This window comes from Paramisgurnus dabryanus, chromosome 19 (assembly GCF_030506205.2).
Source record: "Paramisgurnus dabryanus chromosome 19, PD_genome_1.1, whole genome shotgun sequence".
NCBI lineage: Eukaryota > Metazoa > Chordata > Actinopteri > Cypriniformes > Cobitidae > Paramisgurnus > Paramisgurnus dabryanus.
This window is the reverse complement of record NC_133355.1, coordinates 10348025-10371458: the sequence shown is the minus strand read 5'-3', so window position 1 is coordinate 10371458 and position 23434 is coordinate 10348025. Positions and strand designations below refer to the sequence as shown.

The following is a 23434-nucleotide window of genomic DNA, read 5'->3' as shown; positions in this document are numbered from 1 at the left end:
ACAGGTGAGTTATGCACTTTTGAAGCAAACATAATATGAGGTCAGCAGCTAGTAAATACAATCATTATATGAAGGTTGTAATTGATGTATTGCTGGTAACATACATTGTTATTAAACTATATACATAAATGAACATATAATGAGATGAGTGCCATGGCTATACACTATACATCCTTTACACGTTTATTAGCTCCCAGACCTGTGTACCTGATGTCTTTCAATCTATCTCTCTCGCGCTCTCTCTCTCTCTGCAATGTCTAATGATCTGCGCATTCTCGAGGACGTTCTCAAGTTGTTTGACTTGACGCGAAGCTGCTAGACCTCGGAAGATAATGCGCATGTATTAAAAATGCATCGTGCAAATTAGCGGTTAAACACGGTCGGCAATTCTCAAACTCCGTACTCAAGAGCATGAACCCTACCTGAATGAAACAATCGCTTTGCGTCAATGACCAGGGGTTTCTTTCGTAAGAATTGAATTGAGGGTCTGCATTAGCCTGCGCCTGTCTCGTCCCTCTCCATGGTTCTTTTTGCGCGTTCCCCCGCCCATCAATCAATCATCCGACCGTGGCGCGTCTTTATCACCTTACTTTTTTATTTATTTTTACTCAGTAACGGATATGATTTAACATGTAGCGAAGTAACCAACAATACTTTAAACATACTTAAGTAAAAGTAAAGTACAGATTTTAAAAACTACTCAAAGTAAAAGTACACAAAAAACTCAGTTACAGCAAGGTGAGTAAATGTAATTTGTTACTTTCAGCTCTGCCTTACCTCTGCATGAATGCATAAAAATGTTTTCTTGATCGTTTATCTGCTTCTGTTCTCAGAAAACGAAATATGTTCATGTTTATATGTCAAAATAGTCCAGTTTTAAAACATATGAGGATAAACTGATAAGTGATGGGAAACGTTGTATTGTATATAGCTTATTAACGCGTCGGCTCCGTACACTTCTCTACCACCGGAATGTGTGGTGGTGAGGTAAAAGGGGCGTGGGCAGTGGACCAAACCACTGTGAGGCAAGGGAGGGGGAATCCAAATATTTAAAACGTTTTTTTGTTGTTGCTCCGTTTGCATTTGTATTGTTTCACTTCTTACACAACTAGTTTAAGTATTATAAATCATTAAATTATTTTCAATACACATATTCTAATGATAATTTAGGGGGGACAACCCTCAGATAGGGGGGGTCCTGTCCCCCCCGACCCCCCCGGGATTTCCGCCCATGTATACTTTTTTATTTGGTCAGCACGGGGTGGCCACGGGGGTGGCCAGGGACATGTCTACAGAGGCACGGGCCACCCTTGGCCTCCGTGTAGAACCGCCACTGTGCGTGTACAGTATACTAGTACTTTAAATCATACTGAACTGTATATGTGTTCAGTGTATGGTCAGGGTTACGCCTGGAGTCCCTCTGCACTTCTAGTCTCAGTGGGAGATACAGTGGTTTGGCGCTGGGAAGCTCCGGCTTTTGTTTCTGATGTGGGCTACAGGGTCTTCAGTGTGTCCAGTCCCAGCAGTACTGAATATGATGGCATTGTCTTCAGTAGTGGAGACACCAAAACCGCCAGAGGTACAAAAACTATATCACCACTTATCTCACAATCTATCTTGTAACATCAGTCATTATATTTAAATTTTTTGTTTTGTTTTGTTTTGTTTTGTTTTTAACAATGGTCTATCCAAATTTCTGTATAAAGTGCTGTTAATTGGTTCCACCAGGAAAATATCGTTTTTGTTAAAAAATTCTATTTAGAGGAAATATAATGCAAAATAATTCACACATACAAGGTAAAAACCTTAACGTGCATAAACAATTCTTCGTTACATCTTGAGAAAAGTTTTGGCAGAAGTTTTAAAGTTAAGGTAAACAAAACTCAAGGTGCCTATTTATGCCAGCATAATTATACACCAGCTTGCCAGTCATTGTATATAATACAATGTGTGATGTGCTATACGAAACCCATAAAGCGATAATCATTGAATTATAAAATACCATTTGCGGTATGCATTCCAGTAAAGGAAATAAAGAGGACAATACGTGTTGATGACCAAATGTCAGTTTGTTTGAGGGGGGAAATCTGACACTACTTTTCTTTGTGTTTGTGTTTTACCTTAAAGGTTTTTTCGGATATCGTTTCACATCTCCTGGAGTTTATTACTATAGCAGTGGTTACATTGACTCCAGTAACCAGAAGACGCTACAGGGCGTAGTCACCGTCAGGCCGCTGGAGGAGAAAACGGTTGGGCTTCAGGTGTCTATAGCTGGGATAACAGCCTCTGTGAATTTAGGTACAATAACAACATTTAATGTTAAAGCTGTAGCATGTACAGACTACTTTTTTATTTTAGTAGCATCAACAAATATAATTGTTTTAACAAATAATTCCTAACAAAACAACCAATCTTCATTTTACTTATCCACAGCTTCAAGACAAATAAACTCATCTGAGTCTGAGTGTGTGGGCACAACTGACTGTGTCCAAGATCAGCTGGAGACTTCTGATGGTCTGTACTTCAGTTTTACTTCCTGTGCCAGTCCCACTGTAGAAAAGATTACTCCTGACCACGGTACCACACATGACATCATCAACATCCTGGGATCTGGCTTCAGCAACACGGCCTGTGCAAATGAGGTGAGATTCAGATGTTGAAACTAACCTAGATTTTTTTTTTTGATCCAATCATCAGAGGTTTTTTAAGTATTATGTTTATTTTTATTATTTAAATCTCATTATGTCTCATCACTATTGTTTGCTGCAAAGATGAATTTATACATACTATTTGGAAAAAAACTAAATTAACTTTTTGGGTTTTTATTTGGCAACCAAAGGTCAAAGTTGGAGGTAACCCGTGTCAAATCATCAACAGCACCTCCACTGAGATTAACTGCAGACTCAGTCCTGACTCAGGTGGTCCATTGGGCATCCCCCTTCCCATAACCGTCCGGGTCAACAACCTGGGTACAGCCATCATGACAATGCCAAAAGAGTATGACCGCAGATTTGTGGTTGTTCCTGTGGTTGATTCTGTCTCTCCCTCTGTGGGCAGTACGACCGGCCACACACGTCTCTTCATCTCAGGTTCTGGTTTCTTGAATGCATCTGTTATGGTAGCAAACGCTCCATGTGACGTGGTTTTCATGAACTACTCCCATGTGGTGTGCGACACCTCACCATCTCAGGCTCGCAGGGGAAGTGTTGTGGTTTACGTTAACAGCATCTTTTCCTCTTGCAGTTCTGATTGCATGTTTCAATATTCTTCATCTATTGCACCAGTTGTCTCCAGTGTGTCACTTGACTCTGTTACTGGAAACTCTACTACTGTTTTAATCACTGGCAGCGGCTTTGGGAACAATACAGCTGATCTGAGAGTATCTGCAGATGATATTACACTACAAGTCACAGGGGTTACAGATAACAACATCACACTTTTAGTTGGTGCCCTGCCCGCTGGCACACATACCCTACAGGTAGTGGTCATGAGCAAAGGTCTCGCCACAGGAATCTTCAACCTGACCAGCACACCACAGGCCACCATCCAACCAACATCAGGAAGCATTGGTGGAGGAACTCCACTGTTGATTGAAGGAAATGGCTTTGTGGAAGGAAACACCACTGTGATGTTTGATGGTACCCTCCCATGCTTGATTTTGGAAGTGACCCCAGACACAGTGAAATGTTTGACACCTCCTCATCCAAAAGGACTTATGCAGGTGGATATTTGGGTGTTTAACGTTCACTACCCACGTCAACGTTTCAACTACTCTACTGAACAAACTCCAAACATCACCTCAGTGAGCCCTGTAACAGGTAAGACTTATGTCCTACAGTTATAAATTAATCCTTAATGAGGATTACATCTGTAAGCAATCAGACTTACTGTATGATGTTCACCAAGTAGAGACTATAAAACTTGTAAAAAAAATCCCAAGCATAATGTAGGAAACATAATATTCATAATAACAACACCTATTCGTCACAGGTCCTGTGGGAACAGAGATCACTGTGTCTGGTTCAGGGTTTGGCACAGATGCAGCGCTCATCTCAGTGGAGATTGATGGTGTGGATTGTGATGTGACATCCATTACAGACACACAGTTACTGTGCACTGTTGGGGAACACGCAGGAGGGACGTTTCCAGTTATGTTATACCATCAGGTCAAAGGTCATGCCTTGACACAGTCTGTCTTCAGCTATGAACTGCTGCTGACAGGTGTCACACCAAATGAAGGTAATCACTTTCTCTGCTACTGTATATCGTATTTACAATGTAATGTATCTCAATTTTCATCTACTGTAAATTCAAGATTTTAAACAGGAAGTATAAAGTTTATTAAAGTTTTTTTTTTTTACAAATCAAGGTGTATTCAGCCCTAATCCTGTTAATAATTTTGTAAATTGTTGGGCCTACAGTAAATTACTTTAATTGGTAACACCTAAGAAGAAGACAATTTAAGTTGAAAAAAAATGTTTAGGTGTCATCAATTGAAGTAATTTTTAAGTTCATCCAACTTTTTACAGTAAAGGCAATTTTGACATTGCGACCTTTATATAATTCATATAAGACTATATAGCAACAAGACACTAACCCTTGTTCTGTATTACTTTAGGAAGCTATGCTGGAGGAGCTGTTGTTGCCATTCAAGGTTCTGGATTCGACCCAAACTCCACCAGAGTCCTCATTTGTAATAGAGAGTGTAACGTAAACGTGCAGATCTCCACATCTACCCAACTGTACTGTGAAGTCCCGTACAACAATGGTATTCATTACTTTCCCATTAAACACTGTAGATTGTATGTGCCCTGAAATAAATTTGTACTATAAAAATGTTTTTCTGGGAATACTAAAAGTCAATAATTTGGTGTAAACATTACAGTTGGATGGAGATCACTTAAAAACAGATCTGTTTGAATCAATACATACCATACATGTTATGTTTCTCTTGCAGGAAATGAAACAGATCGGGTCTGTGAGGTTGTAGTGATGAATGGAAATAACAAAGTCAACCTCACAACCGGCTACACATACAGATCCTCTTTAACCCCTGTTATCAGTGCTGTCACACCACGCAGAGGGGGAACAGCCGGAGGCACCAGACTCACCATCACTGGATCAGGCTTCAGGTGCAAACTCATCTTATTTACTTGTCATACAAAGCAAAGACAAGTTACTTCTATAAGAGATCTTTAATTTTATGTAAAGCAGTTACACATCATTTTAAACGTTTCTTAATTGCAAATACTTTTAAAGGCTCTAGTGCTGGTTATATTTTTTAAGGAGTTAATTCTAAACTTCTCTTTCTTTCCTTGTCTAACCTTTAGTGCAAATGCCAGTGAAGTTGCTGTGACTATTGCGGGATCTGTCTGTGATGTTGAGTCAGCCAATGGGACACAGATTATTTGTGTGACCAATGCTCAACCAAAATCCCAAGAAACTAAAGTGCGAGTCCTGTTTGGAAACAGAGGAATCGCCAGAATGGTAACAGAATATTTAATAACAGATAGTTGGCCCATCCTAAATAAAAAGGAACTACAAACTAACCAAGAAGGTTTATGATACCTGAAGATCAGCCAAAATCTATTAAGCTAATTCTTGATCACACTAAAAGTAACTAACTACATTTAAATATGAGAGATTCATAAGCCAATAATTGATATCAGTTGATAAAAGCAATTTTTCACACTTTCAGCAAATAATTTAAAAACAGCCGATAGTCATTGCAGATATATCCTGTCAATCAAAAGAGAACAGGAAAATGCAATGAATTTGAACTCTGTGTATAGAAAATGTAAAGAAACATTAGTAGTTTAATGTTCAGTATTAATGGTCATTATATGAATGAATAGCATTCAGAAAATATAATCTTCAGAATTTAGTTAATGCAAGTTAATATAACCAACAAACTATCAGTATCGGCAGAAATCAGTCTGAATAGTCGCATCTCTAGTTTCAACCATTGCTTGAGATGTTTCTTCTGTTTTTCAGGATCATGCTGATTTCTTCTACATTGACGTATGGTCATCTCGTTATACATGGGGTGGAGACTCACCTCCTGAGAAAGGCACATTTGCTGTAATCACACCTGGTCAGACCATCCTGTTGGACACCAGCACCCCTGTCCTAAAGATGCTCCTCATCCAAGGTATGTTCATTTAGATAAATACAACCTTTATAAATCTATGGCATGAAAAACTATATTTTACAGTCCAAATAAGAGTACAACATAATAAGAGACACTAGATCACAAAGACAACCAATCATGAAACATGACTACTTTTCTAAAATATGATTGGAATTAATACTTAGCATTATAATAGTGTAAAATGTAGGACCGTACGATCCTGAAGTTAAAGTAACAACGTGTGTTTTAAATATGAATTAGATGATTTAAAGGAGACATATCATGCTAAATCCACTTTCTTAGCTCTTAAATGCATTTTGTTGTATATTTGTAGTGTTTAGAAGACAGCTATAATAATGAGGAATTCAGACCCAAGCATTGCAGTTTCGCTTTATATAGACCACAAATAGATGATTTATATGTAAAAAGGACAGATTTAAAAGCATGATATGTCTGCTTTAACAGTTGCCAGGTACTGTAGTCCTAGCCAAAAAGTTGTTTAAGGCTATTGGGGGAAGTGGGTGAGACATTATTACCATGCCCAAGTACTGTAATAATCGTAGGCTATCTCACCAATACATACTATTCATCAATATCCTTATGAATGTTTTATCTCCTTTAAGGTGGACGGCTGATTTTTGATGAGGCAGATATTGAGCTACAGGCGGAGAACATTCTGATCACAGATGGTGGAGCTTTACAGATCGGGACAGAGCAGCAGCCCTTCCAGCATAAGGCCATCATTACACTGCATGGACACCTGAGATCTAAAGAACTTCCTGTCTATGGCACCAAGACCCTGGGTGTCAGAGAGGGAGTGCTGGATCTGCATGGTATGCTGCTTGTTAAGTAGAGTGCTTACGGTTTCATCTAAATATTATCCTAATTGTAAGAACACTTTAAACATTTCTAAGTGTCTTAGTATTTATTCTGTGTATGTCACCTACTGTCTGCTTTAATAATGACAGCATGTACCTGGGCTGGAATGAACTTAGGTTCCTCACAAATATAACATTTTAAAGATCCATATAATGAAGTCAAAAAGGCCCTACGGTTGACTTCAAAGCAGTGCTAAGTTTCCTTGATACAGACAACATAGTGTGTAAAATCTGTTTCTCCAGGAATCCCAGTACCTGTACCATGGACTCATCTTTCCCAGACAGCACAGAATGGCTCCAGTACTCTCACACTGATGGATGCTGTCAACTGGAAAACTGGAGATGAAATTGTCATTGCTTCAACAGGGGACAGGTACAGTATAAATGCACTCCTAATGATTTTAGGCTGATTTAACTGAAAAACCACATATTTCTGTCCAATGATTACACATGACTTCTACTCATTAAAATCAACTCAAACCATCAAGTTTGTTTCTTGAGCTGAATAAAAAACACTTCACAGGTTGTTTCAGCTATAGCTCATGCATTAAGGTTTGGCAAGTTCCTCACAACAGAGCCCCTCCCAAAGAGAATTGTCACATTTCTAGATTCTTCCTCATACCATTGTACTGTCTTGTAAAATGTATTCTTTGGTTTTAACAGCAAAAAGTACCATTCCTTTGACTGAACATGTTTAATTTATGAGCTTTTTCACGTCACATAATTTGATTTAAAAATAGACCAAATTATATGAATCCACAGTCATAGCCAGAGAGAGAATGAGTTGAGAAGAATTGCCGCAGTTTCGACTGATCGCAGGACCCTCACACTGACCGAACCCCTGACCTACACTCATCTGGGTGTGTCTGTCACTTTGGCCAATGGGACTGTTTTTGAAGCAAGAGCAGAGGTGGGACTTCTTACCAGAAACATTGTTGTCCGTGGATCCAACAACCAGGAGTGGAATGATCTGATACCAGCTTGCCCTGCTGGATTTGACACAGGTGTGGATGTTTGTTGTCTTGGACAGAAATAAGTCATTACTATTTGACAAGCTCACACAACATTAAATCTATTCATACATTCACATTTTCTTACAGGGGAATTTGCGGTGCAGACATGTTTCCAGGGGAGATTTGGTGAGGAAGTAGGAAGTGATGAGTTTGGTGGTTGCATCATGTTCCACCCACCACAACCAAACCAAAACCTGGCAATAGGCAGAATTGAATATGTTGAGGTAACAGTTTGAAGAATGAGTGTACACAAATCCAAATGATTTAGGAACTTTAGGAGAAGTCTTTTTGAATTACATTACATCAAGGGATTATTTTTGTTATTGCCCACCTTTCTTTAGGTTTACCATGCTGGACAGGGGTTCCGTCTGGGCCGCTACCCGATCCACTGGCATCTAATGGGTGATGTTCAAAATAAGTCGTACGTGCGAGGCTGTGCCATACATCAATCTTACAATCGTGCTGTGACCATCCGCAACACCCACAACTTACTGGTGGAGCGTAATGTCATCTACGATATTAAGGGTGCTGCTTTCTTTATTGAAGATGGCATTGAGACCGGAAACATCTTGCAGTACAATTTGGCCGTATTTGTAAGACAGAGCACAAGTTTGCTAAATGATGATGTGACTCCAGCTGCATACTGGGTAACCAACCCAAACAATATCATCAGACATAATGCCGTGGTTGGTGGGACGCACTTTGGTTTTTGGTACCCCATGCCCTATCGTCCTGATGGTCCATCTTATGATGCCAACATCTGTCCGAATAAAGTTCCACTTGGAGAGTTCTTCAACAATACTGTGCATTCACAGGGCTGGTATGGCTTGTGGATCCAAGAGTATTTCCCTGTGCAGAATAATCCATGCTATTCCAGTACACCAGCCCCAGCAGTCTTCCGCCGCCTGACCTCCTGGAACAATGAGAAAGGTGCTGAGTGGGTGAATGTTGGAGCTGTGCAGTTCAGTGAGTTTCTCATGGTCAATAATGAAAAAGCAGGAGTGGAGACCAAGAGAATCACATGGGACTATGTCAGTGGATGGGGGCTGGAAGGAGGTGCAGCCATGGTCAACAGCACAATTGTGGGACATGTGGATGAGCTGGGACTGGGAAATGATTACTGCACCACACATGGTATTGTTCTGCCTCTGGATGATGGTATGAGTGTCATCAACACCAAGTTTGTGAACTTCAACCGGTCAACATGCGCAGCTGTCAAGGTGGCAGAAATCATTGAAACCTGCACATCCCACTGTGGAGGCTGGAGCGCAAAATTTAGTGGGATCCGATTTTATCAGTCACCCAATAAGGCCAGGTTCAGATGGGAGCACGAGGTGGTGCTGGTAGATACCGATGGATCCCTGACAGGTACAGTTCTCTAGATATTATTTCAAACTAGGAGACGCATAATTCAGGTCTATTACTACTACTAATAAGCCAGATGTGTTTATTGATGATTGAAATATCTAAAATGTCTATTATTTGGTATTCCTCCAGAGAAATGGTTGGGGGTTAGGAATTTAAAGACTGGAATATGTGTCTATCTCTCTGTCTGTCTCTGTCTATCTTGGTCATTACGTCACTTTCACTTCACAGATTAAACTAGACAAGCTTCTGAGTAACATTTTCTTGTTATTTTAATAAAGGCAAAGTTAACTCTAAGGTGGTGCCAATGAGTAACCTGCTCGACCCAACTCACTGCTCTCAAGTAGCAGATTGGAGTGTTGGTGTTCCTGGAGCAGTTTGTGATAACACCATTAACTTCAATCGGCTGGTTTTCTACAGTCCCTCACCATATTCACTTTGGTATAACAAAGTGAATCTCACCAACTCCTTTGGTAGGTTGAAATTCAACTTTTGGGATTATTGAGATATAAAGATTTGTGTGCATTTGTCAGATGTCTTACTTAATTTACTCTGCCTTCATGTAATTTGTAATGATTTACACTAAATCTCCCTTTAGGGTCATGTGTGTTACCTTTCCTTTATACACTTGTGACACAATCATATGGCTGGATGGCATTGGTGCCTTCAAACCAAACCTACAACTGGTACTTTGAGCGTGGTTCCCAAGTCACCAGCATCTCATATAGTGGAATGATCTACGGCTTTAAGGTAAAGTGTGTGCACTACACAACAGTTATAATTTGATGTGCAATCAAGTAACAAAATAAAAATTTTGTCATCATTTACTTATCATCATTTTGTTCCAGACCCATATGCTGTTGTTTATTGTATAAAATATTTAAAAGTCAGTAGCGTAACGAGCCAACACCGGGCCCCTAAGCAGGATTATCAAGGCGGGCCCTTTACTACAGCACGTGATTACGCAATGTCCACAAGCAGGCTACAATGAATGGGACAGGACAGTATCATAGAGACATGAGATGACTAACAAAATCAGAAATAGCCTACACGCACCACAACAAAAACATAACATCGGTGACAGCGCACCATAACATATGAAAAAACACTGCTGGTGACAGCACACTATAACATATTGTTACTCACTGCTATGACTACACACACATACACCTAGGTCTAAATACATATAAAAGATGCTCACTTACATTATAGGCTATAGCGTTACATTATAACCACATTATAATTTGTAGAGGCATTTTCCGGGCTTCAGTTCTGGATGGCATGATGCACACAAACTTCAGACAAAACACAGCTCAATCATTACATATGTAGGATCGATCCATACCGTTAAAAATCATTTGTTTACTTACTGCTGCGCTTTGTGCTTTGCTTTAGGTGTCTGGTGTAGTGTTTGGGTATTTAAAGCGTTATCATTTCTTGTTTGTGCTAAGAAACAAAAAGATACAAACCAGCCGATTTCAAACGTGCACAGAAACTCTGGGCTGTGATTGGTTGGGCTCTATCGCTAGCGGTGATTTCATTGGGCGATGGCTTGTTCGACTTTATGCGCTGCAAGAATTGATAGCCGGGTTACGTCAAACTACCGCGAGAGTGATTCGCGAAACCATACGGAGGAGTTTGCTTTTAAATCGCTCTCGCGGAACTTTGACGTCATCCGGCTGCCTATTGAAAACCCGTGAGAAAGCCTGGGAACAGCGGATAGCAGCGATTATGTGATAGGGCCCGCCGGCTGTCAATCAAATTCTTCCAGTCGGGCGGGCCCCTGATTGGTCCGGGCCCGTAAGCAACGCTTACCCTGCTTACCGATAGTTACGCCCCTGTTAAAAGTAAAATATTTAAGCAGCTTTAATATTTAAAAGTAAAACTAACCAAAATAATAAGTCTTTTATAAAATTTATTAGTCTAATTCTGTACCTCTTTCACTCCTTGACAGCCAGAGGATTATATCATTATGAATCACAACTTTACTCAAACGCCTGACTGGTTCCACATTATAGATTACCGAAATGGTTCCTCCCAGCCACTGGATCCTGCTGTGAATGTAAATGGAGACTGGTACTTTAACGAGTCTTCAAACAGCCTATATTACATGGGTAAAAATACTCATCCTTTCATATAAAACATTTGCCAATGTAATGTCAAATCATACAAAGCAAAAGTTAACTATGCTGCAGGCCTACAGAAAATGAAACATTTGTTATATTTTGACTGCAGTATCTGGAAGAGATCATGCAGCTAGCCGGAGGAGGAGGCACAGTGTGGACCGGTCGCTTAAAGACAGATATATAGACTTGTATGTGTATCAGTGTTACTATCCAAAGTGCATTACACCAGATACAACAGATGGACCTCCAATTTCTCCACCATCAGACAATTTCACCTCTTTGCCCGGACAGGAATACTTCAAGTATGTTTTACAAGTGCACTTGCTCAGCACATTTTTTTGAATAGTACTATATGTTGTTAGACTTTATATGTTGTTTTTAAAATATATACAGCAGTGGATGTACTCCCTGGTCAAACACATCTTTCTGGAGATCAAGCCCTGAAAACAACTTTGCTGTACCACAAACAGGCTCTGATGTGGTGATTCCATTAGGTAAGCAACTTTACAAATCCTGTGCAGCAACAGTAAAAAGTAGTGATGCACCGAAATGAAAATTCTTGGCCGAAACCGAAAACCGAAAAAAGGAAACCAAGGCCGAAAAACCGAAACCGAAACACCGAAATAAATTATTATGCCAATTATTAGTACAATTGCATTTATGGCCATCACTGTGTACTAACTTTACTAGGGGTTTGTGACGGATAAAAAAACTCACAGTTCGGATCACATACAGTTTTTGAGGCACAGATCAGATTATTTTTCGGATCAGCAAAAAGCAGGTGGGAAAAATCTAATAAACAATAAAGAAATTGCAAACATTTATAAAAGAGAACAAAGTTGTACATTAATAAGGTCTGAAATTAGCATAGGGTACAGAAATCAAATTAAATGAATCATAACACAATCAATTAAATATATAATTATTTTTTAGAGCTATTTGTCTCTTTTTCATGGGTTGTTTGATTAACATTAATGACACAGACTTAAGTAGGTTAATCTGACTGTAATCTATGCATACACTTAAGACATAAACAAATGTTTTTATTAGAAAAAGAATACTGTGGAGAGAATTTTGTTTATATGTGCCCTGTCAATAACAGCGAGATTTTATGTTTGTTTTTTTTTAAACGCGTTTCTCTCGTATGTGCACTACCGAGGGCACTTAAACACATGCACATACAGAGACCGAGGGTGAAACAGCCCAAACAGCGCAACAGTCGCTCCACATAAAAACGTTACGTTGTATTTCATTGCTTTATTCGCCAAATGTATGTTAATGGATTACAGTATGAGACACATTAGCGCGACTCTCTCTAAAGTTTACACATCAAGACATGCTTAATCTTTGCAGATGCCTGCAAACAGCTCGACCGTGAGTGAAACCTTCTTGAGCACGAAAGGGAGGGGTGGGAGACGACTTATCACCGTGAGTGAAACCCAAGCGCTAGCGCACAGATGGGAGGGGCGCGGTTGACATTCATTTTCGGTTTACATTTTTGGCTGGATTTTTTATTTCGGCCCGAAACCGATAATGCCATTTTCGGCCGAAATTTTCGGCGACCGAAATTTCGGTGCACCCCTAGTAAAAAGGGCTGTTTAAGTAAAATGTTTCAAACCTAAAATAGAAAATAGACTTTTTCACAAGAAACATTTACATTTTAAATTACACAGGCATTCATCCAATGTGAATTTTAAAGTCAAGGTGGAGTGTCCCTTTAAGTCTTTATATACAGAAACAACAGAGTGCCGCAGGAATTACATATTTTCATAGTCCAACACGGAAGTTAGGTAGACACTGGTTCGCAAAAAAGCAGCCCATTAATTTTCCCCATAGATTTTCGGATAATTGCAAAAAAATAAACTCAAAACACAAAACCGTACATGTAATGTATAAACCAATAACTTTAATGTTCTTGATTTTTTCCCTTTTATGGTAAATATGAATTGACATTTTATATTACCTTGCTGCTTATGCACTAAAGGAAGACATGAATGGGTAATTTTTACATAATTAAATTCTTTGCTTGCATTTGTTTGTGTTGTGTGGATTTGCAGAATGTTCCAGAATTTGGTTTTGTTTTGAGGATTTGCAGTACGCTTCTCTATCTGGTTATGTTGTACGGATATGCCGTGCATGTGTTACAGTATGAGTTGATAAAGCTGTCATCTTAATTTGCTAGTGTTTTGCATGTTTTTTTATGTTTTCAGGGAAGTGTGTGATCGTAGACATTGATATTCCTTCCCTGAACAAGCTGACAATATTTGGAGTTCTGATGATTCCAGACACAAATAATGGCACGGCAAACATCAGTGGTTCTCAATATAACAACGTTGTTTTGAATGCCACATACATCTCCATTCAGGTAAGAATATACAGTAGATACCAAATTGCATCCTACCACTTATTTTAACTAAACACTGTCTAAGTGATAAATTAACTTACTGAAACATTACACTTTAAACAAGTGACAAAAGAAAAGTTCAGTAACAGAACATAAAATACACTTAATAAATACTAAAGTTACATTCTCAAGTCTAAAATATCTAATCCAGTGTTGCTTCTTTGGTAATTAAATATTGTTTTAACGATTTTATATATTTTTACTTTAAAGTAAATAAAGGGACTAATTTTACTTAATTTTGATAGTCCACTTCAGACGTTCTGCTAACTATAAGTAACTACATGTCTGCATATATTATTAGCAAATATTAAGCAGACAATCTATCAATACTTTTTTGACTGGTAGTTGGCAAGAAGTTATTTACAGTCAGTAAAAATATCTAAAGTGGACTATCGAAAGAAACGGTTGCTTACTTTTAATCCAGGGTGGCCGTCTGATTGCTGGATATCCTGATCAACCCTTCAGAGGTGAACTACAGATCATACTGAGAGGAAACCATCTCACACCTGACTGGTTGTTGCCTGGAATAAACCAAGGGTCTAAAGTGCTGGGTAAGGGCGTTATATAAAAGGTCACTATCATAGAGAATTTAGAGTTGCAGTCTTATAAATGTTGATATTTATAGAAACACTGCTGTTTTCCAGGTGTGTTTGGATCTCTTGATCTTTATGGCATGCCACACAATGTGTCTCACACTAAACTGGCCAACACAGTCCAGGCTGGAAACAACACTCTCTCTCTGGAGGAAACTGTTGACTGGAAGGTCAGATGTTCATCAAACATGATAAAACCGCACTTAAGAGAGCCTAAGACAACCATTTACTGTCGATCAATGTAAAATAGGCCTACTAAGTGTGATATAATTAAAGAAAATAATGAAAGGATAAAGAAATGCAATTAATTCATATAACAGTACCTTATATAACATATATCAATGTGCTCTCTATACGGTTTACTTTAAATGTGTTTTCCTCTTTGTTCGCATAAAACAATGCAAGCTTTGTGTTGACATTTTTTTACCTTCAGGTTGGAGATCAGATTCTGCTGTCCACCACCAGTTATGACCCATGGCAGACAGAAATCCGCACCATAAGTGCAGTCTCAGATGATGGCCGCACACTGATCCTGGACAGGCCTGTATCATACACACACATCGGTTAGTACTGTGCACTGAAACATTTTTAGCCCAGGACTAGGACTATGTCTTGGACAATTATTAAATCCACAATGGCCAATTGATAAGATGCTGTTGCAAACAGGTGTTGCTTTAGTGTAATCATTTTCTTTGATGAATAGAGTTTTGTGTTTTATTATTTGGTAACAATATAGGTATAACAAGATTAGGCACTGCTATTACTATGAGTAATGGAAATGTAACTTTCAATATGGCTATGGTCATATAGGACAAAGGTACAGTGTGCCAGGATCTTCTAGAAGCTATCAGCTTGCAGGCGATGTGGGTCTGCTGACCAGAAACATCAAGATCATTGGACAGGAGTATCCAGCCATGAACACACAGTCTTATGGAGCAAGAGTACTGGTGGGAACCTTCACAAGAAGAAATACTTACAGAGGTATAAAACAACTTAACACTATACTGACCAAATACTCACAATAGGGAGGAGGAGGTCTGGCTAAAGATAGAAAATCCCTTCAAACCTTTTGCAAACTTTCCTTAAATATCTAAATAGAACAAAGCATTGTAATCATGATAGGAATTAGGTTGTGATTGGATCTTGTGGACCCAGGGGGCAGCACCTCATGAGTGATTGGTTTGCATGCCTAAGGTGGGAGGTGTCTCTCAACATTGAGTGTACTTTGCTTAATTTATTGTTACACTTTATCATTGAATTATATTTGTATAAGTGTGAGACCATTGTACCACTTGCACCGAGACATTTCAAATGATATCAAGCAAGACCAGATTTAGATTCTTTGTACATGCAGAATGTAGCATTTCATATACAGTTTAGGGATGAGTTTTGGGGTCTTCTGGGCACCCATGCTGAGCTCTTTGGGGGGGTCCCTTTAGTCAGGATTTGACACCATCCTTACAGTACATCTTTAGTACAGTAAGTAAAACTTAAGCTCACCTGTGATATTATGTGTTACAGGAAAAGCTCAGATCAGAAACGTTGAGTTCTACCACACAGGACAGGAGGGATGGACCGACCCATCAGATCCACGTTACTCTCTGGCGTTTCTGAACCTGGGAAATGTGAGAAAACAAAATATTGATTCCCACACCTGACTTTTGTCTGTACACCAAATGCTTTGTTATGCATTGCAGTACTTCACTAAAATCACATGGTTATAACTGTTTAATAGGTGGCGAATGAGTCCTACATCAAGGGATGTGCTTTCCATGATGGCTTTGCTCCTGCTATTGGGGTGTTTGGAACAGATGGACTGAATATTGATGACAACGTGATCCAACACACTGTTGGAGAAGGTGTCTATACAGTGGCAACTAAACTGTTCAGTGCAAATATAAGTTAAATGGAGTACACTGAAATTGATTTTCTCTTTTATAATTTTTATTGTTTAGGAATCAGAATATGGGGCGATAACAGTGCTGTCCGGAGAAACTTGGTTACTATGACACTGTGGCCAGGATCCTACAATGGTGCAGTGGAGACTTTAAACACTGAGTGGAATGCAGCTATTGAGGTACTGTTTTCTTAAAGAAAATACTGTGATGTCTATACCACAGTACAGAAATTTAGACTATAAGAAAAAAATCACAGAAAAATAAGTATGTCTTTAAGACTTTTTGTTAGTGGCCAAAGAGAGAAATTAAGAGTTAAAGACAGACATTAACTACATAAATAATAATTACTGTTTGTGTTTTAGGTTAATGTAGCAACCAATGTGATTCTTGAAGGGAATATTGTTGCTGGTTATGAACGAGTGGGATTCAGAATTGATGGAGAACCTTGCCCAGGTATATAAGACTCTAGTGTATTTGTTTCACAAGTTATAGGTGGCTTTAATGAAGAGGTAGTCATAGTAGTCATAGTCACTGGTAACAATAAGGTTGTGTTTGTTAACATTAGTAAATGTTTACTAATGCTGATTTATTTTATGTCAAAAGGTTCAGGTTCAGTGGCTCAATGGAGTCAGAATGAAGCACATGGTGGTCTGTATGGAGTCTACATGAATAAAGACGGACTTGCTGGTTGCTCTCAAATTCAGGGGTTCACCGTCTGGAAGAGTTTTGATTTTGGCATTTACGTACAAGTATGAAATACATCTTTAGTACAGTATAGTGTATAGTGTCATATACATAGTGTTGTATAACTCAACACAAATTATGCTGTATAAAAATAAATTGTGTCCTCTCTTGACCTCCAGGTATCTATAAATGTGTACATATCTAATGTGACCCTGGTTGATAATGGAATGGGCATCATGCCTATAATCTACCGTCCTACATCTATCAGCCATGCATACTCAGATAAAACCGTCCGTGTACAGGTGAGGATCCACAGACTGGTTCAGTCGAAAATTATTAGATGTTAACAAAATATTATCACATATAATTTTGGCAATGAAAATTAAACCAGTATGGCAAAGTTACTGTAACTACCGGTAGATAGTTCTGAATATAATCAGGAATATTAATGTTTAGTTTGCACACCCGTTTGAATATCTTTCTTCTTTTTTCAGGATGCCCTGGTTGTGGGCAGCAGCCCTGATTTTAACTGTTTGGACAAACTGGCAACAACTGAGACCTACGTTGCACTCAGCAAAAGCCACAGGGCTCCACGGCCCCCTAAAGGTACAGAACTACAGAGATGATTAATAAAACAAAAACATTACAACAAATGTATGTCTTTTGACAATACTTGATGTTTTAATATCATTTTCAATTGATTTAATTTATGCTTTTGCTTCATAGCAAACTGGGGAACATTTAAGATAAAATATGATCTATACGGGGCGGTTTCCCAGACAGGGATTAGCCTAGTCCTAGATTAAAATAAATGTAGAGCTGTCCAATCTGAAAACAACTTGCACTGACATATACATCAGTGCCCTTTGTTTTGCCTCAAAATGCACACAATTATAATGTTTTTAGTAAGGCATATTTGTTAAAACTAGTTATATTTCCGAATTAAACTGACGCCTAGTCCTGGCTTAAACTATTCCCTGTCCGGGAAACCACCCCTACAATTATTACCAAAATCAACATTTAATTGTATGGAATAACTGACGTATTTTTTGTGTACAACAGGTGGCAGGTCTGGAGTTTGCTGGCCGACGTTTGAATCTGACCACAACCAAGCACCAACGGCATCTCACACTGGGCTTACAAGCTACAACGCCATAGCCGGTCTAATGACAGTCTCTGGTGAGACATCTCCAAATTCACATATGAAATTGGTTACAAGCTGGAAAAATTGACAATCATCATGTTCCTGTCCCTAGATACAACATTTGTTGGGTTCAGGAATGTTTGTTCCACTGAAAGAAATTACATGTTCATGACCAACCCAGGAAATGAGGACCTACAACATCCAATCAGTGTTGAGAGGATCTCTAAGATAGACAGCACTGAAGAATCTCTAGCGTTCATTCATAATCCTGATCTCAGGTAAACTGAAGGCTTACTGTTCATCAATTATCGCTTTGACATCATTTAGTTATTGCAGGCATTCCAAACAGAACAATATAAAGTAATTTAACTTCTTACCTTCCTACATCTTTCTTTGCTCTTACTGTAGTAAAGTGAACCCATCAGCCTGTGTGGACATGGACTGTGATGCTAAGAAGAAGACTCTGTTGAAGGATCTGGATGGAAGTTTCTTGGGTGCAGTAGGAGCAGTGGTGCCGTATTCAGAGTACGAGTGGAACGGAGACCCGCGGCATGGATTGGGTGATTACCGCATCCCTAAAGTCATGCTCACTGCTCTCAACGGCAGCCGCATACCTGTCAATCAAATAGCTCCTAATAAAGGTAAACCTGAGATTTCTTCATTATTTACATTGATGTTAGAGACTTAAGAACCATAAGCAATATTTGATCATTGTTGTATTTAACATCTCTATCTATGATGTGTGTGTTTTACCTGTACAGGTGTGATCAGAGACTCTTGTACATACATGAACACCTGGCAGAGCTACAAGTGCTTTGGACTCAATTATCAGATGCTGGTTATTGAAAGTATGGACGCAGACACAGAGACAAGACGTCTTTCACCCGTGGCCATCCTGGGGGACGCTTATGTAGATTTACTGAATGGTATAAACAACTAACACATTCATGTCAGGGTGCAGTCAAATCATCTTGTCATTGTGAATGTTACTGTATTCCTTCATTTTAAACTGTGAACGTCTTATTTCTCTCATCTCAGGCCCACAAGACCACAGCTGGTGTACAGGTTATGCCTGTAGGAAGAGAGTCTCTCTGTTTCATAGCATTGTGGCCACCAATAAGTCCTTTGATATCTATTTCACCAGCACAACACCACAGAAGCTGAGACTTATGATGCTCAACGCTAAAACTACTGAGGTTTGTCTGTTAGATAGACACTACAATAAACACACAACATCTAGAGGACAACTTTCCTTAATCTTACACACTAAGAGAAGTTTCCTAAAGTTATGAAAATATTATTCAGAATTTTCTGCAAAGGTTTAAAACATCACTTTGTTTCATGTTTTAAGAACATTTGTGCTTGGTTTTAAGAAATGTTCAGCAAAACATAGTAAAAGTTTAAGAAAACACACCACTATGGCATCATCCTTGTAGACAACTGTACATTTATTTCCATATTTGCTATATAGCACCAAAACTGTTGCTTTGGATTGTAACCATAGAAGAACCGTTTTTAGTGCCATATAGCACCGGTGAAGCACCTGTGTAGAACCATAAAGGGGCCATATAGCACCTCTATAGCACCACATATGGTTCTACAAAGCACTATATGGTTCTACACAGGTGCTTCACTGGTGCTTCACCGGTGCTATATGGCACTAAAAACGGTTCTTCTGTGGTTACGATTCAAATCAACAGTTTTGGTGCTATATAGCACCGTTTGTTTTTTTTAGTGTATGCATTAACCTGCACTTCTTTTCTTTACAGGCTGTTAGGGTGGCTATATTTTACTCAAACCCTCAGCGGTTAGACGTGTATGTAAACGACAATTTTGTTGCTCCAACTAATGCTCAATGGAATGAAGGTCACACCGATTACACACCGCTTGAGCCGACATATCCAGGTACAGTACAGTAATAGAGTTTAATACAGCTTTCCCACAGGCTTGGGAGTAGGGTTGCAAATTCCAGGAATTTTGGAAACTTTCCATGTAAATTACACAGGAATAAATGTGAATTGTGGCACACAAATGAGGATGAATCAGATCTAAATATTTACAAGAAAAAAAATCTTTAATTCCTGGATTTTTTTTAACTTGGAATATTTTCTACATTACTGAGCTTTGCAGCCCTACTTGGAAGATATTTTTATTTAATTCAAAATAACTTACAATTACAAAAATAAAAAGGTACAACACAAAATAAATATAACATTTTCGATTCTGCATGGTTTAGTTAAACAAGCCAAACTGTGACACTGACAGTCTATTATACAATATTTGTATAATAGTCACATTTCCTTTCTTCTATTAAAGCGCAATAGATGCTATTTAAAACATACTCAAATCTTATTAGGAATGGCATCATAGTAGGCTACACATACCAAGATATTTGTAGCATTTATGTGCATTTTTTCAAATCAATTATTCGATATAAAAAATCCCCGATAAAGTTTCCTTATAAAAAATCATACCTGAACAACACATCAGCGTTTTTCATTCAATCCTATCTGATTTCTCTCTTCATTCTTCAGGTCAATATCTTCCAAGTTTTAATTCCAATCACGGTTCCAACTTCTTTGACCCAGACTACAATATGTTTTACATACTTCTTCGTGGCTCACAACCGGTCCAGATCCGCACTTCTCCGCTTCTTTTCGTGGCCTTCAACCTCCCGGCCATGACTGAGGACCAGTTCTTTGGACCTAATCTTGTCAGAAATCTGGCTGCATTCCTCAAAGTACCACCGAATATGATTCGAATCACCAAGATCATTCGTGAGGGCAGCAGTGCACGAAGACGGCGTGCGACTGGACTGACGGTTGAGATTCAGATCAGTCAGCCACCCATCCAGAGCATCAGCACCAACAACACAAACAACATCGACAACACCACCAGCACCAACAGCACCACCAGCACCACTGGTAAGGCCAAACAATGTCAATTATTCATCAATTTAAATGTAAGATTTCTTTAAAATGCCTAAAATACCATTTTGAACCTCTGTAAAGACGACCAGCAGTTTTCGGTTCTGAAGAGCATTGCTAATGACCTGGGCCGTGCTGCTGTATCAGGCAATCTGAGTCAATCCATCGGCTTCAATGTGTCTTCTCTGAACATGATCACTCCTCCACCCCCTTCCAGTGACCCATCCTGGAGTCAAGTAAGATATTTATTAGCTCATGATATCAAACTCACTAATGGTGCATTTTATAATAATGCAAGGTAGCAGTGGGAATTTAAAAAAAACTGACACAAGTAGCTATTAAAAACTCATTACATTGAATTTGGTTTTGATTGCAGAATGATTATTATATTATATATTACAACAAATTCAAACTTAACCTATACTGTGTCCAAGAAATGTAATATGAAGCACAAAAGGGCTACATCATGCACCCTATAGATTAGTATACTGTCATAAATTGTTTATATATAGTAATAATAAAGCACACCACACTGTTTTATTTATTTTACCTGTGTTTGATAAGGTGGCCACTCAGGAGGTGACTCGTGAAGACCCGCAGGTGGTGTCAGTCAGCACAGTGTCTTCACTGATAATTGTGGTCCAACCGGTGGCTGCGTTGTACCCTGGACCCCTCAGCGTGCAGCCCAGCATCATGGCTGTGGATGCAGAGGTCAGTACAGGACTTTTGCTAAGCACCAATCATACTTTAGCATGTTGTTATGAATGAGCTGTGCACATAATAGACATCAGTGATATGGAGCGTTTGCAATGCATGTTTGACCGAGCCACAGTAACCATCATAAATTCATGATCAATTAAGAAACTGCATTTTCATTAATTCCACAATATTTTCTGGTGTGTGCCATATCTGTTTTCAGGGTAACTGTGTGTCTGTGGGTGTGACGAGTTTAACAATCTCAGCTGTACTCAAAGATGCTAATGGAAATCCAGCAGAGGGACTTTCTGGAAACACCACCATCCTGTTCAGTGGCTGCTGGGCAAATTACACAGACCTCAGCATCTTAAACACTGGTGAGTCAAATCATTTCACTAGAAGAAATGTCTTTTGATTTTAATCATCATCACCTAAAACAGCAATATTTGGATAGTCATCTGTACAAATAAACTATGTGTTATGTTGCAGTTCCTTACTTTATTTACTTATTAATTACTATTTACTACTAAGCTAATTCTTTCTTGCATGTGTCAAGATTTTCTGGGTAACTAAGTTGTCATCTTCTTTCTCTCTCTTTATTTCCTACAGGTGTAAACTTGACATTATCATTCACTTTAAGTAAATGGAATGCAGGTTCGAGATCATTTACTGTCAGAGCGGTTACAACCCCTACAAATCTCCCAGTTCCACCGAACACAACTTCCACAACTCTTACTACTAACGTTGCCACCACGAGCTCCAGTCCATTTATCTCATCACCATCTGTGTGTCTGCTTGTGCTGTTAACTGGTCTACTCCTCCTGTTCAGACAAACTTAGAACCCGAAATCAACAATGTGCCTTCTCTGTTAGCCCTAAAATTCATAATTATTATTATTACACATATATCTCTGTTATTTTCTCTTAATCATGTATACAATCATTTATTTAATAATCATGATGTCTAAGCTATTTCTGAGAGCTTAGACCAGCGTTCTCTAATGTCAAAAGTAAATTTAATGTATTTAAACTTTAATATTTAAATAAATATTAATATTTCTCTATAATCAACTATTAATATTTGTATGCTGTATATGCCTTATATATACAATAAAAATTATCAGAATGCTTGTGGTGGTTGTTCTTTTGGACAGCAAGATAAAAGTGGAAATCAGAAATCAGGTGCTGTTATAATAATCTGTTCACACTCCACCTGCAGGGTCATGAACCTGTCACTCATTCACCTTAAAGTAAAAAAATATAATTATCACTGATTCTTGAAACTTTGGCAAAAACATCTCCCACTAAGAAAAGTGCTAATTCTGTTGAAAATTTATAACATTTTCATGAAGAAAAAAATCAATATTATAATCTGGGGGTCCTTTGCACTGTAAGGTTCTTTTATGGGTTTATTTAATTTTTTTATTAATTTAATGATTATATGCTGGCCCATTGCCTACCAAATCAGTTGTCCTTGGTATATTTATTATTTTGTGATTGCTCAAAATGTGTCCCACACATATAATATATCACTCAAGCTCCTGTGTGTTTGCTATTTTCTCTTAAACTTGTTCATA

The 23434-nt window shown here is 38.6% G+C and overlaps 1 pseudogene; it reads left to right on the top strand.

The window, feature by feature from the left end:
* LOC135773552 (fibrocystin-L-like) overlaps window positions 1-22781 on the top strand; it is a 39128-nt pseudogene extending 16347 nt beyond the window's left edge.
* Window positions 22782-23434: the final 653 nt, after the last annotated feature.